Source organism: Lissotriton helveticus, chromosome 10 (genome assembly GCF_964261635.1).
Source record: "Lissotriton helveticus chromosome 10, aLisHel1.1, whole genome shotgun sequence".
NCBI classification, from domain to species: domain Eukaryota; kingdom Metazoa; phylum Chordata; class Amphibia; order Caudata; family Salamandridae; genus Lissotriton; species Lissotriton helveticus.
The window spans coordinates 1,165,896,560-1,165,908,663 of NC_136071.1; positions in this window are offsets into that span (position 1 = coordinate 1,165,896,560).

A 12,104-nucleotide genomic window follows, 5' to 3' on the forward strand; every position below is an offset into this window, starting at 1 on the left:
AGCACAATACATTTAAATGGGATGTATGACGTTACAACGCATACTTTTACAACGCCTACCTTTACAACGCAATTTTTACACCGCAACATCCACTACAACGCACACCATTACAACGCATGCCATTACAACGAATATTTTAAAACTACCTTTACAACGCATTCCATTACAACGCATACTACATTTACAACGCATACCATTACAACGCATTACATTACATTGCATGTAAGGTAAGTATTGGATAGTGTAGGGGTAAAAATTACTATTCTAACTCCAGGAGGTGCAACAGTAGGGTAGGTTTTGGATAGTGTAGGGGTAAAAATTACTATTCTAACTCCAGGGGGTGCAACAGTAGGGTAAGTGTTGGATGGTAATTTTATGCGTTGTAATGGTATGCGTTGTAATAACTGAGTTGTAATGACATGCGTTGTAGTGGTGTGCGATGTAGTGTCATGCGTTGTAATGACTGCGTTGTAAAAACATGCGTTGTAATGGATTTTACGTTGTAAAAGTTGCGTTGTAATGGTAGTGCGTTGTAAAAGTTGCGTTGTAAAGGTTGTTTCCCTTTAAATGTTGTTGCGTGCTTTGTTGTGTGCTATAAAAAACTCTTTCCTCTAATCCTCAGTGTCCAGCAAGGTTGTCTCATAAATCCTCTTACTTTGAAGTCGGAGAAAGAAAAGTAACAAATAAGGCCAGCAAATAGGAAGCCGGAAAGCGAGAGTTACAAACCACAAAGCCAATGGTAAGCAATGAGTAGAGTGCATACCCAGGGAAGCTTTCCTATTTTCCCTAAGATGTCTTTAGCAAACTCGATTTAAAAAGGTGGCTGTGGTATTCTATGCTGTGTCATATAGAATGGAATCTGTGAGTTCACTGCTGATGTCTGTAGAACGGCAGTAGAAGGTGTGCCCCTGTTGGAAGAAGATCGTTATTACTGCCCTCCTTGCTGTGGATGTTAAGTTGTTCTCTTTCTGAATAAATATACATCTTGGAACTACTTCTCTCGTGAACCTAATTACCACAGTGGCCACAGAACACTAAGTTATTTTTTTTACCAGGAAAGTAATCACTTAACTTTTTATCTTCGTCAGAAGCCTTACTTCTTCTGGTCTGTTCCCCTACCAAGTGACCCTAGGTCGTGTATGTGAGCAGAGATGTGCCTATGTGACAACAGTTTCAGGTATGCTTTGAGCCCCATCCCAATAATACACAATATTAAAGAGCTAGGTTAGCTCATACCCAAGATGGCCGCCATCCGGACCAGACCTCTCATGTGCAGTCTAGTGGTTGAGATGGCAATACATTAGCATTTGAGGCTCACCAACCTGTAGGACAATTAAGTGCATTTTCCTGCAAGACTTCATTTCATTGCTTGATATAGGACCCATTCATCCTGGGGCATGCTGTTAATTCGATTAGAGATGAAACCTTTAGTCCCGGGAACTGTTTAATCTATTTCAAGTACAGCCTTTATATCTGGTGACTGAGCCGTTTGCAGGCAAATCCTTTATTTCGTTTGACACTATTTATGGTCCATTTGGGAGATAAAACCTTCATTCCCTCTGACTGCAGTGAACCGTCTTTGAGATGTATTAATTTTCCTTTCTGCCGTGTCTATTTAATCTATTGGGAGATTAATGCTTCAGTCCTGGGGAGCTGCTTAATCTGCTAAACCTCCTGTTAGAAAAATAATTGAGCTCACCAAAAGGGTGCAGTAAAATTCTGCTCAGTGAATATGCAATCATGTTAACCCTGTAATCATCCATTGTGGGCTGTTCTTCCTCAGTTAAAAGAAAGTTTCAACCCTTGAGCCTTTTTTATGATCTGCTGACTTCCTTTCTTTGGAAGTTTTGCCTTTTTTGTGCTAGTTTACATTGTACTTAATTTTCAAATAGCGCTTGCTGCTGCAGTTTCCTATTATTTCTTAGCATTGTAAATAGCACTTGTCACTATTACCCAGTGTAATATAAATCACCGTTCCTACCCTAAAAAAAGATGGAGAAAGGAGTCAACCCTGCTAGGGTTAAAAATGTTGATCAGGAGGTGAGGAGTGAGGGATGTACGTCAGTACAACGCAATATTTTAGATCGCGGTACTTTACAACGCTGCCATTACAACGCAAGTCGTTACAGCGACTTGCGTTGGTTGCGCGGATTGAGGATTATTATAATTTTATATTCCAACACCAGCCCACGTAACAGTAGGGAAGGTGTTGGAATATAAAATTACAATATTCCTTATCCAACAGCGCCATCCAGCGCAAGTCGTAGTAACGACTTGCGTTGTAATGGCCTCGTTGTAAAGGTAGTGCGGTGTAAACACCGCGTTGTCAACGATATTTCCCGGAGTGAGTCCTTAACTAAGGCTCATGCCTTCCTGTAAGTAGAGTACGAAATGTAGGTTTATGGAGTATGAAAATTGAAAATACATATTTCTTTAAATCGGTTTGTGAAGGCACGCACGAGAGGCTAGTTAGTCAACAGGGTGGGTGAGATAAACAAACTTGTCTGACCCAAAATAAACCACTCCAAACTCGTAAATCCTAATTTTTCATGACACTGTAATTTATTTAAGTTAAAAATTATGCTATTTGAGGTTGCTTGTGCTACAAATGTGTAACTTATATGTGTGCTGCAGAATCCAGCACATATGGAAGTTGCAACTCGTCATTATTTAATGATTGTTTATGTGCAGGAAAAGACACCTTCCTGCACATGAACAATCACTAATGGCGATTTGCACATGCAGCACACATAGAAACAGCAAACATGAGAAAAATGTAATCATTTCGCCTCGTTGCGGAAGGTTAGGGCCAGGCTTTTCCTGGTCTTATTTTTGTCACTCCCCTATATTTACACCACAGGTGTAAATAGGGGACAGTGTAAAAAAGCAATGGGTGTTGGGGTGGAACACCAACTGCAACACCCATTGCCCTCCCCTTTCACTCTAAGTGCCACGTGAAAGGGACATTGTTTACAAGGCGGCATTGAGCCACATTAAGGGCTAGATGTAGGTAATTCTCATTTACCGACTCTAGAATACCGAATTTTACCGATTCTGTATTCTAGATTCGGTAAATGAGATGTAGTTAAAAATTCGGTATTTTTTACCGACTCTGTAGGATTTGGTAATTACCGAATCAGTATTTACCAATTCGGTAATTGTCATTGATTCCTCAATGTCAATTACCGAATCGGTAAATACCGATTCGGTAAAAATACCGAATTTGCAATGGGGACAGGGTGTCACTTTGACACCCTGTTGCACCCCTGATTCTGGCTTGTGTGCCATGTGCCTTGGGGCATGTATGTGTGCCACATGGCACAGGTGTACATGCACAGATGTGCATGTACACATGAATTCGTTATTTACCACCAAATAGCATTTGGTGGTAAATAACGAATCGGTAAGGGCCTGTGGCACTGATTACAGTGCCACCTACATGTAGATTTACCGATTCGGTAAACATACCGATTCGGTATTTTACAGAATCGGTAAATTTACAGAATCGGTAAATATACCAATTTGTCACATTTTCAGGCCCCTACATCTCCATCTGCAAATACTGGTCGGTAACGGCCGAAATCGGCAGTTACCGACCGGTATTTGCCTTCCTACATCTGGCCCCATGAGGCTTAACATCCCCTTGTAAATAGGACGTAGGTCTTATCACCATCAGAACGTCAATAAAAGTTATGTTCTGGTGATGATAATCCATTGCAAATATGTCCTTCAGGTGAAATTTGCTGTATAATGCTGCAGAGCGCTCTTTTCACTTTACAACCAATTCCCTTTGTCAAGTGGTGTGCTTTATTAGAACAGTTAATGGTCAAATGCAGCACTGCTGATTAAGGGAGTAGCTAGAAAGTAAAAAAAACTGTTAGACCTCTCATCCTTGGCATGGTTTCCCCTGACTTTTTGTCTTCAGACATCCTGTTTTAATGTGTTTTGCTGACATCGTTTCGCTGGCTATAGGAATCTGGGAACTTTGCCACTTCTAACCAGTGTTCAAGTGCATGTACTCTAAACTTGACAGCATGCTAATGCTTATCCACAATCGGCATATTTAACTTACTTATAAGTCCCTAGTAAAGTGCATTACATGTGCCAAGGCCTGTAAATTAAATGCTACCAAAGGGCTTGCAACACTGGTTGTGCCACCCACTTAAGTTGCCCTTTAAACATCTCTGGTCCACCTCTGCAGTTACTGTGAATTCAGTTTTAAACTGCCATGTCGACCTAGCAAGTTAACCCACTTGCCAGACCCAAATCTTGTTTTTTATTAGACATATGTCACCCCTAAGGTAGGTCCTGGACAGCCTATAGGCATGGTGCAGTGTATTTAAAAAGTAGTACAGTACTTTTAAGTCCTGGTCCCATACCCATAAATTAGTTTTTCACTACTGCAAGGCCTATGTCTACCATAGGATAACATTGGGATTGCCTTATTACATTCTATAAGTGTAATTTCCAATTGGTAATAGATGGGGCCCCCAAAGTTGGTATCTCTGAAATCACAATTTAAAAACACAACTTGCGTAAAAAGCAATTCTGAAAATGCCACTTTTAGAAAGTTGGTATTTTCTTACCATAACTATCTGGTGCCTTCTTCTTGTCTCTGAATACACGGCTGGGCTGGATAACAGCTGACTTTGTGCATTCACTCCAGACAGTGACACAAAAGGGAAGCTTAGGTGTGACTGGGCAGGATGGAAGGGCGGAGCTGACACTTACACCTGAATAGGGCTGTGCGCTGTCCCCAAACAAAGAGCTGCAACCCCCCCCCCCTGTAGTGATTCTGGAGCCAGGACAGGAAAGGCAGGAACTTGTTCACTTCAAAGGCATTTTTGTGAAGTCTTCCACACTACACAGACCCAACTGGGTATAGTTAGTGGACCTGCGGCACCACCAACTCAAAACACTTCTGGAACTGAGGACATTCAAAGAAAGACTGCGGTGCTGCTGCCTGCCCTCCTCTTGCCTGGGACTGAGTAGGACTGGACATGAATCTCTACATCCCGGAACCTAGGTATCTCCGAAGGCTTTTTGGCATGCCTCCTGTACTGAAGTCTCAGGGATATCAAAGACTTCTCTTCAACCTACAAACAGCTCCTGGACTTTGCTTGCTGCAAGTCTTGCTCTGCCAAGTGGTGCCAACCCAGTCCTGGGCTCTTGGGTGAGTAGAGAGTGCTGCAACTGCCAGAACCAATACATCGACAGCATTGCGCCGATTGGAACGCACACACCACTGCAGTTGCAGGAACCAGATTGATGCTTCACACTTTGAATCGCCTCCGGAACTTCACCTTCGGAACCGATGCTTCACCTCTACAGCATGGAGAAAGTTGGTGCATACCATTTGGAACTGGCACATCGCTCAAGGAACCGTTTCATCACTGCCATTGCGTAAAGTAATCCGGCACATTACATAAATTGCATGGGTCTCAACAATGCATTGCTCAGCTGCACACTGCATCTCGGTGTTTGCGACCAGGATCATAGTACTTATGATCAGCGAGTCCTGCGTGGGTCATGCATCTGGCCTCCATTCGATTGCGGTCAGCCTAAACTCTTGACTTTGTCTCCGTCCAGCACGGCCAATGAAAACATTTGCTGCTTCTAAGTACTATTTTTGTATTTAACATCTTCAAATTAAAAATCTCAACTTCTACTGATGAAATATTGGTTGTTATTTGTCTTGTTTAATTTATGAAAATATTTCCTATATTTCAAAAATAGAATGGAGGCTTTTCATGTGGTATTTTCACTGTGTTACTGTTTGATGTGTTGCTCAATTACTTTACACATTGCCTCCTGAGTTAAGCGTGACTGCTCCGTGCCAAGCTACCAGAGGGTGACACAGGATCATTTATAGTGTGTTTGTGACCTACCCTGACTAGGATTGTGATTTCTGCTTGGACAGGGTGTATATCTCTGCCGACCAGAAGCACAATCTCAAACAACTCTCCCCCACTTGCGCCATACCTCCACAAGGCAGCAAAACACACCAGATAATGGACGGAATGTTACACAATGGCAAAACATTCACCTCCAGTCACAGATCTGGGTTTAATCCATCGTTATTTTGCTCACCAAGCCACCCCAGTTCAGACATGGCCATATGCAAATCAGTCTTGACCCTGTGCCTCAGGGGAACAGTCCAGCCCGAACTGCCAAGCCATGTCTTCCCTGGACCGGAATCAAGCATCCTAGGACCGGTTTTGTGTGTTTTGCTATACCTCCACAAGGAGCACCAAAGTCAGCATACATAGGAGGGTTCAATTAACCATTTTGTCCTCCTTCCATCCACCTATTCATCAGTCCTTTCACCCTTCTATTTATTCACCCATTCATCCGTCAATCATTTCACCTTTCTATCTACCCAACCATCCATTCACCTGTTCATATATCCTTACACACTTACCATCAGTCCATTCATCCTTTTATCTCTCAATCCTTTCTCTTTCATCCGTCCATGTTCCAGAGCTCCTATCCATTGTTTCGCCTTTTCACTTCATCCATTCACTCCATTCTTTTACTCTTCCATCTATTCATTCTCCTGTGTATTCTAATTTTCACCTTTAATTTATTTCCTTTCACTGTTCTTCCTTTCACCGTACCCTTTTCCTACTGTTCATTCTTTACTTTCTATCTAAATTTTGTCTCATCCTTTTTTATTTCTGATGCACACTTTTTCTGCTGTTCCTTCTCTCTGTGTGGTCCCCTTTGTTGAACATTCTGTGACTTTCCATTCTCTTTATCCTTTGCCTACTGTCACACGCCTCTGTCATGGCATTCCCTATCTTTTATTTATTAACAATTTGTCTACAGATGGAAGAGACCACAAATGACAAATTAACATATTATTGAGACCAAGTTTGGCAGCCCATCAGCCCCCTGGACGCCCCTGCTTAGGCTGCCTCAGTAGGGTGTTCACTATGCCACTGCTGCTGATCATGGACCTGGCCAAAACACCCAGCAGAGCATAAAGAGAAATAAAAGAAACCCATGCAGCCTATGTTGGAAACATGCTAAAACAGTGGTTCTTAATCCGTGCTCCACCCTGGGGATCCGCAAGGCCTACTGAGGGTGTCCTTGACTGTATTACAAAAATAAATATTAAAATTAAAAAGTACATAGAAATAAAGAAGGAAAATTGGCAATATGTAAACTTATTCTATATTTGATTTTGAATAAACAAAATGTTTCAATATTTGAGCATTTGCTTGGTGTATACTTTTTATGTATTTTTTTCAAGTTAAAATCACAGAAATGACTTAGGATGGGGGTCCACTGCTTCTAATTTGACTTAGTGGGGTTCCAGATTGCACTATTGATTCAGTTCGGGTTCACAGGTTAAAGGCCACTGTGCTAACAAATAAACTGAGGTTTTAAAAGAGTTTTGACTTTCTCAGTCTCTAGGTCTATAAAAGATATGTAGATCTAACTACACTCTGTAGAAATCTATAGTTCCCGACATATACTTACCTTGACGATTTAGTGGTGGCCAATGATGTGGAACTCATATTGTTGCAGGTCAAATATTTTTACCTCAATATCTTGACATACTACCATTATGTTGAAGTGTATATCCAGAAGAATTAAAGGTGTGAACTACAGACTTACTACACTAATTCTCTGATGCTGAATCCTTTTTCTGGGTCTGTTGGGGCTGGTCTCATTCATATCCAGAATAATTAAATAGATTCCACAAATCACCCTGGGAAATTTGAGACCTGGTAGGGTTACTTAAATCTCTATCTGTGGTTCAGGTAACCAATCAGAAATCTTGCATCCCTTAGAGAGATGTGAGCAAGATGTTATGTTATGCTATGTTGTGCTATGTTGATTTTTGTAGTGCACTAATCACCAGAGAGGGTATCCGGGCGCTTGGGCAAGGCGTGTGGTCCCAAGGTGCTTATATGAATAGACAGGATTAAGTATTATATGGCGGCATCCAAGATGTTTCGTATGTCCCATGCACTTCTGTTTTCTTGTGGGATGTGCCAGGTTGTAGAAGAGCCAGGAAACTAAATATATATAGACAATTTAAACATGTTCTTATCACTGGTCTACAGACTGCATTTATCTATTGAAGATAAAGGGCGGGCACATATTCTATTGAGCAAACCTTCAGCTATGAAGAGTGTTTTTCATACAAAAAAGCTGAATGCTATCTCTTCTAGTATTGATATGTACCAGCTACTGTAGATACAAGCTACGCTTCTGGGTTGTTTGTAAGTATCCGTCCCCTCTTCCTTGCTGGGCTAATGTGTCTTGTGACCATCTTGGTGGTTTGAATCACAATTATGGCCCTCCATATGTTTCTATGTCACAGAAAGACACACATTACTCTAACAGCTCCCTTGGCATCTGATTTTCATTTGATATAGAAACTAAAAGAGGATTATAATGAAGGCAAGTGAGTTTTCATTATACACCTGCTTTTGTTTTTTTACATAGTCTGGCTTTAATGTGCTAGTAATGTGTTCTAAGCGTTCTCACATTACACACAGACCTTTTGACTTTACCAATGCTTGTTGCTTTAGAGGTTAGAGGCCATAGAAATAAATGGCAGCCGGCATGGTACACTCTTCCTATTAAACTCCTTAAAATATGAACATTTCACATTGCTGAACTAAACCACTAAACGCCAGTGACGTGGACTAAGCTGAATCACGCAATGTTGTGTGCATGTTTTTTGCCCCAAGGTTTACTATTTCATTGAATTTCACGGTGTCATTGTTCATCCATAGGTTCAATTACAGTACTTGCTTATAGGTCTTGCTTGAAAAAAATGAGAAATTTGAGACTACAGAGAGCACTTTCCAAGTAATGGATTATCATCACAATAATACCCCATCCAGCCTCCCACTATCTGCCCCAGGCATCCTTCGGTGTGTATGCCATCCACTGACCCTTCCTAGGGTTCTCTCTCAGAAGCTGGACCACTCAATGCTCCACTCCCTGCCACATATGCTGATCTATCTAGGAAGGCGATGACAGGTCAGCTGGAGTAGTACCCGTGTGGGATTCTGCTCCAGCCGGTAGCAACTAACCCGGTGTTACTGCAGCCCCAATAAAGGCGGTGAGAACACTGGGTCAGATTTTATCAGCCGGAAAAGGTGGCAAGTAAATTTACAAATGGTTCAGGCCTAGCCCCCGCCAGATCCCCTCCTGCAACGTGGGCGGAGCATGTAATGCTACCTTCACCCTGCCCTGACACCCTTGCTGCCCCTAACCACAACAGGGTTAATTGGAGCACAATTCCGACCCCAATCGAGGATAGCCATGCGATTTGGGCCTGGTAACTCCAGGTCTGCCTGGTTATTTCCCATTCCAGGGATAAAAACACATAATTTCACAGTTTAGGTTTGCATTTATGAGCTAAAATCAGCGATTGTGTATCCAATATTTACGACACCGCTGCATCATTCAGCTCAGGCGTAGGAGGGAAGCCTGCAAGGACACACCAAGTATCTCACCCGTTTATCTTCTCCAGAACCCTGGCCCGCCCCCTTTTTGTGCAATGGTGGACATCCTTTAAATTTTCGTCTTACACCCTCTTGCCAAATTCCCTATCCTGCAAAGTTAAATCCTGTAGCCATCCCCCTTTTTAGGTTTCGCCTGTCGAAAGCTGCGCACCGCGCAGCTTTTCGGCGCAGGCGAAATCTAATGAGAACAGTATGTGGCTTGGTCACCGTCTCTCTGTTTCATTGGCTAGCTCCATAAATGGAGGCTAGCCATTGGAACAGAGATCTGTCCGTCATAGCCGGAGCAGATTCGGGGGCGTTCCCGAGAATTTTAGGCTCTTGCCCACGTCATGCAGCTGTGGGCGGGGTTTTTTTTTTGTCGTCAAGGTTTGTTTTCGTCATTTCTCTGAAGATGGCGGCCGGGCAGTAGCTTGTTTGTACAGGTCAGGACATTATTATGTTCGTGCTGTTAACCCGCCCCCCTCCCGCTGTCCGTTTGCCCGTTGCCCTCCCCCCCTCCCGCTGTGCCCGTGCTTAATGCTTGTTTGTTGTACGTTTTTAGTAAAATAGCAAGTATTTTTACAAGCGTGACGTCGTTGTTCTGATGATGGGTCATGTCGGCGCTTCGGCCCTCAGACAGGGGGTTTCTCTCGGTTTAATTCACTCGAGGGACAGGGGCTGTGCGGGCAGCCCTCGCAGTCTGGATCTGACAACCCGCAATGCTGGGAGCGTAGGAGGGACCGTGAGACGGGACACATGATAGATTCATGTTACATACTCACTGAGAATGGCTCTGAAGTTAGGATTTATCGCCTTCTTTCGAGTTTGAAGGCTGCACATGTATGTCACATACGTGCGTTGTCGCCCATGACTCTTGTAATTGATTTCCGTAACATGTTGGTGGTTTACCGTCCTCCAACCTTTAAAGAAGAGTGACCCTAAATTGTGGCATATATGTCTGCATTTTGTGCTGGATTTCATAAACCCATGACCCTGTTAATGAATCTGCTCGGAGCGTTTGTTAAAGATAGGACACAAGGACCTCAGACTGCCTGAGGAAGGAGCTTTGCGGATTAAGAGAGGGGCTGACGCGGATAAAAGATGAATAGAAACTCACACCCATAACTGTGGATAGCCTGGGACACACGCATAGAGGTAGAGTCCCATAAATAAAGACAAATGCACAACTAAAAACAAAAAAAACCCACAGACAGACAGACCCACGGGTGGACGGACGGACAGTAAAACAAGTGAAACGTGCAAAGTATCCAAATCCTACCCGTTCCTAACTCTGATGCTTGAATACAAAGTGATATTTATGGTCGGGTGTGTGAAATGCCGACTGCAGGCTCCACATTGGCATTCTGAAGCTCCGCGGACCTCTGCACAACAAAAGAGCACATACAAACAGTGTCTCTTTGTGTCGTAATTGTGATGTAGAAAGCACACCAATTGTATAGATTGCATGCCCCTCCGAAGGATGAAAGTCTAAGTTGTTATAGGACCCGTGGGTTCCGTTCCACTTGAGCTCTGCCCAGGCCCGGACTGGCCGTTGTGGGCACCGGGCAATCCCCCGGTCGGCCGCAAGGGTGGGGGCCGGTTTTGTTGCAGAGCCGTTTTTGCAGCATAGCTGCAAAATCGGCCCTGTAACAAAATCGGCTGAAAAGCGGCCCTGGCAAAGCGCTCGCCCCCCTCCCGCCCGGGGGGCGGGGGGGGCGGCCGAGCACTTTGCCAGGGCCGGTTTTGGTTCCCAGTCCGGCCCTGGCTCTGCCGCAGGCGCACAACCCACCAGCTCATTCACCGTCGCTCTCTGTATATCTCCAGGTCGAAAGTTCATCTTTGGGTGAATACAGGGATAGTCTTGCCAAGAGCGCCAAGTAAAGAGGGCAGCGCCTCTGGGCGCCGGTGTGGGCTGAGGGTTCGATGGAAACTCAGGTGAGATGCATGGGAGTTTGGTGCTGGGTAGGTGAACCCTTGGCAGTGGGGCAAGTTGTCCCGCGCGGTACACCCTTACTATCGCACAGTATGACCGCCATGACACGGACTTACCCACCACAGCGCCGGTAAGTCAGAGGAAGAACAGGAAATATCACCGTACCACAGGGCTTTTTATTTTTTTAATTTTTTTTATTTAATGCGATTTTATATAGCGCAAACATTACCCGAAGGTGTCAGAACGCTTTACATATGAACCAGTTGCATCATTTTCATTTACATTCATTTAATCTAACAGCCCCCACCAGAGCCCTCAATGACTCACCCATCAAATGGCTTAATTTGAATGTTTCTAGGCTGTATCGGTCAGTTGCCTTATACATCAACGTGTCCGTATATGTTGAGGAAGGGCACAGCTATTTAATAGCCCCACCTGCACGGGTGAGTGAGTATGTGTAGAGAACAGCTATGGTAAGAGTCAAGATTTCTGCTCTGGATGACAGGGAAGGTGGCTGTCTGTCAGTGAGGTTCTGTCTGTGTGTGTGGGGTTCTGTCTTTGTGTATGGGGTTCTGTCTGTGTGTGTGGGGTTCTGTCTGTGTGTGTGGGGGTTCTGTCTGTGTGTGTGGGGTTCTGTGTGTGTGTGTGTGGCTCTGTGTGTGTGTGGGTGCATGTGGCTCTGTGTGTTCGCTGTGTGTGTG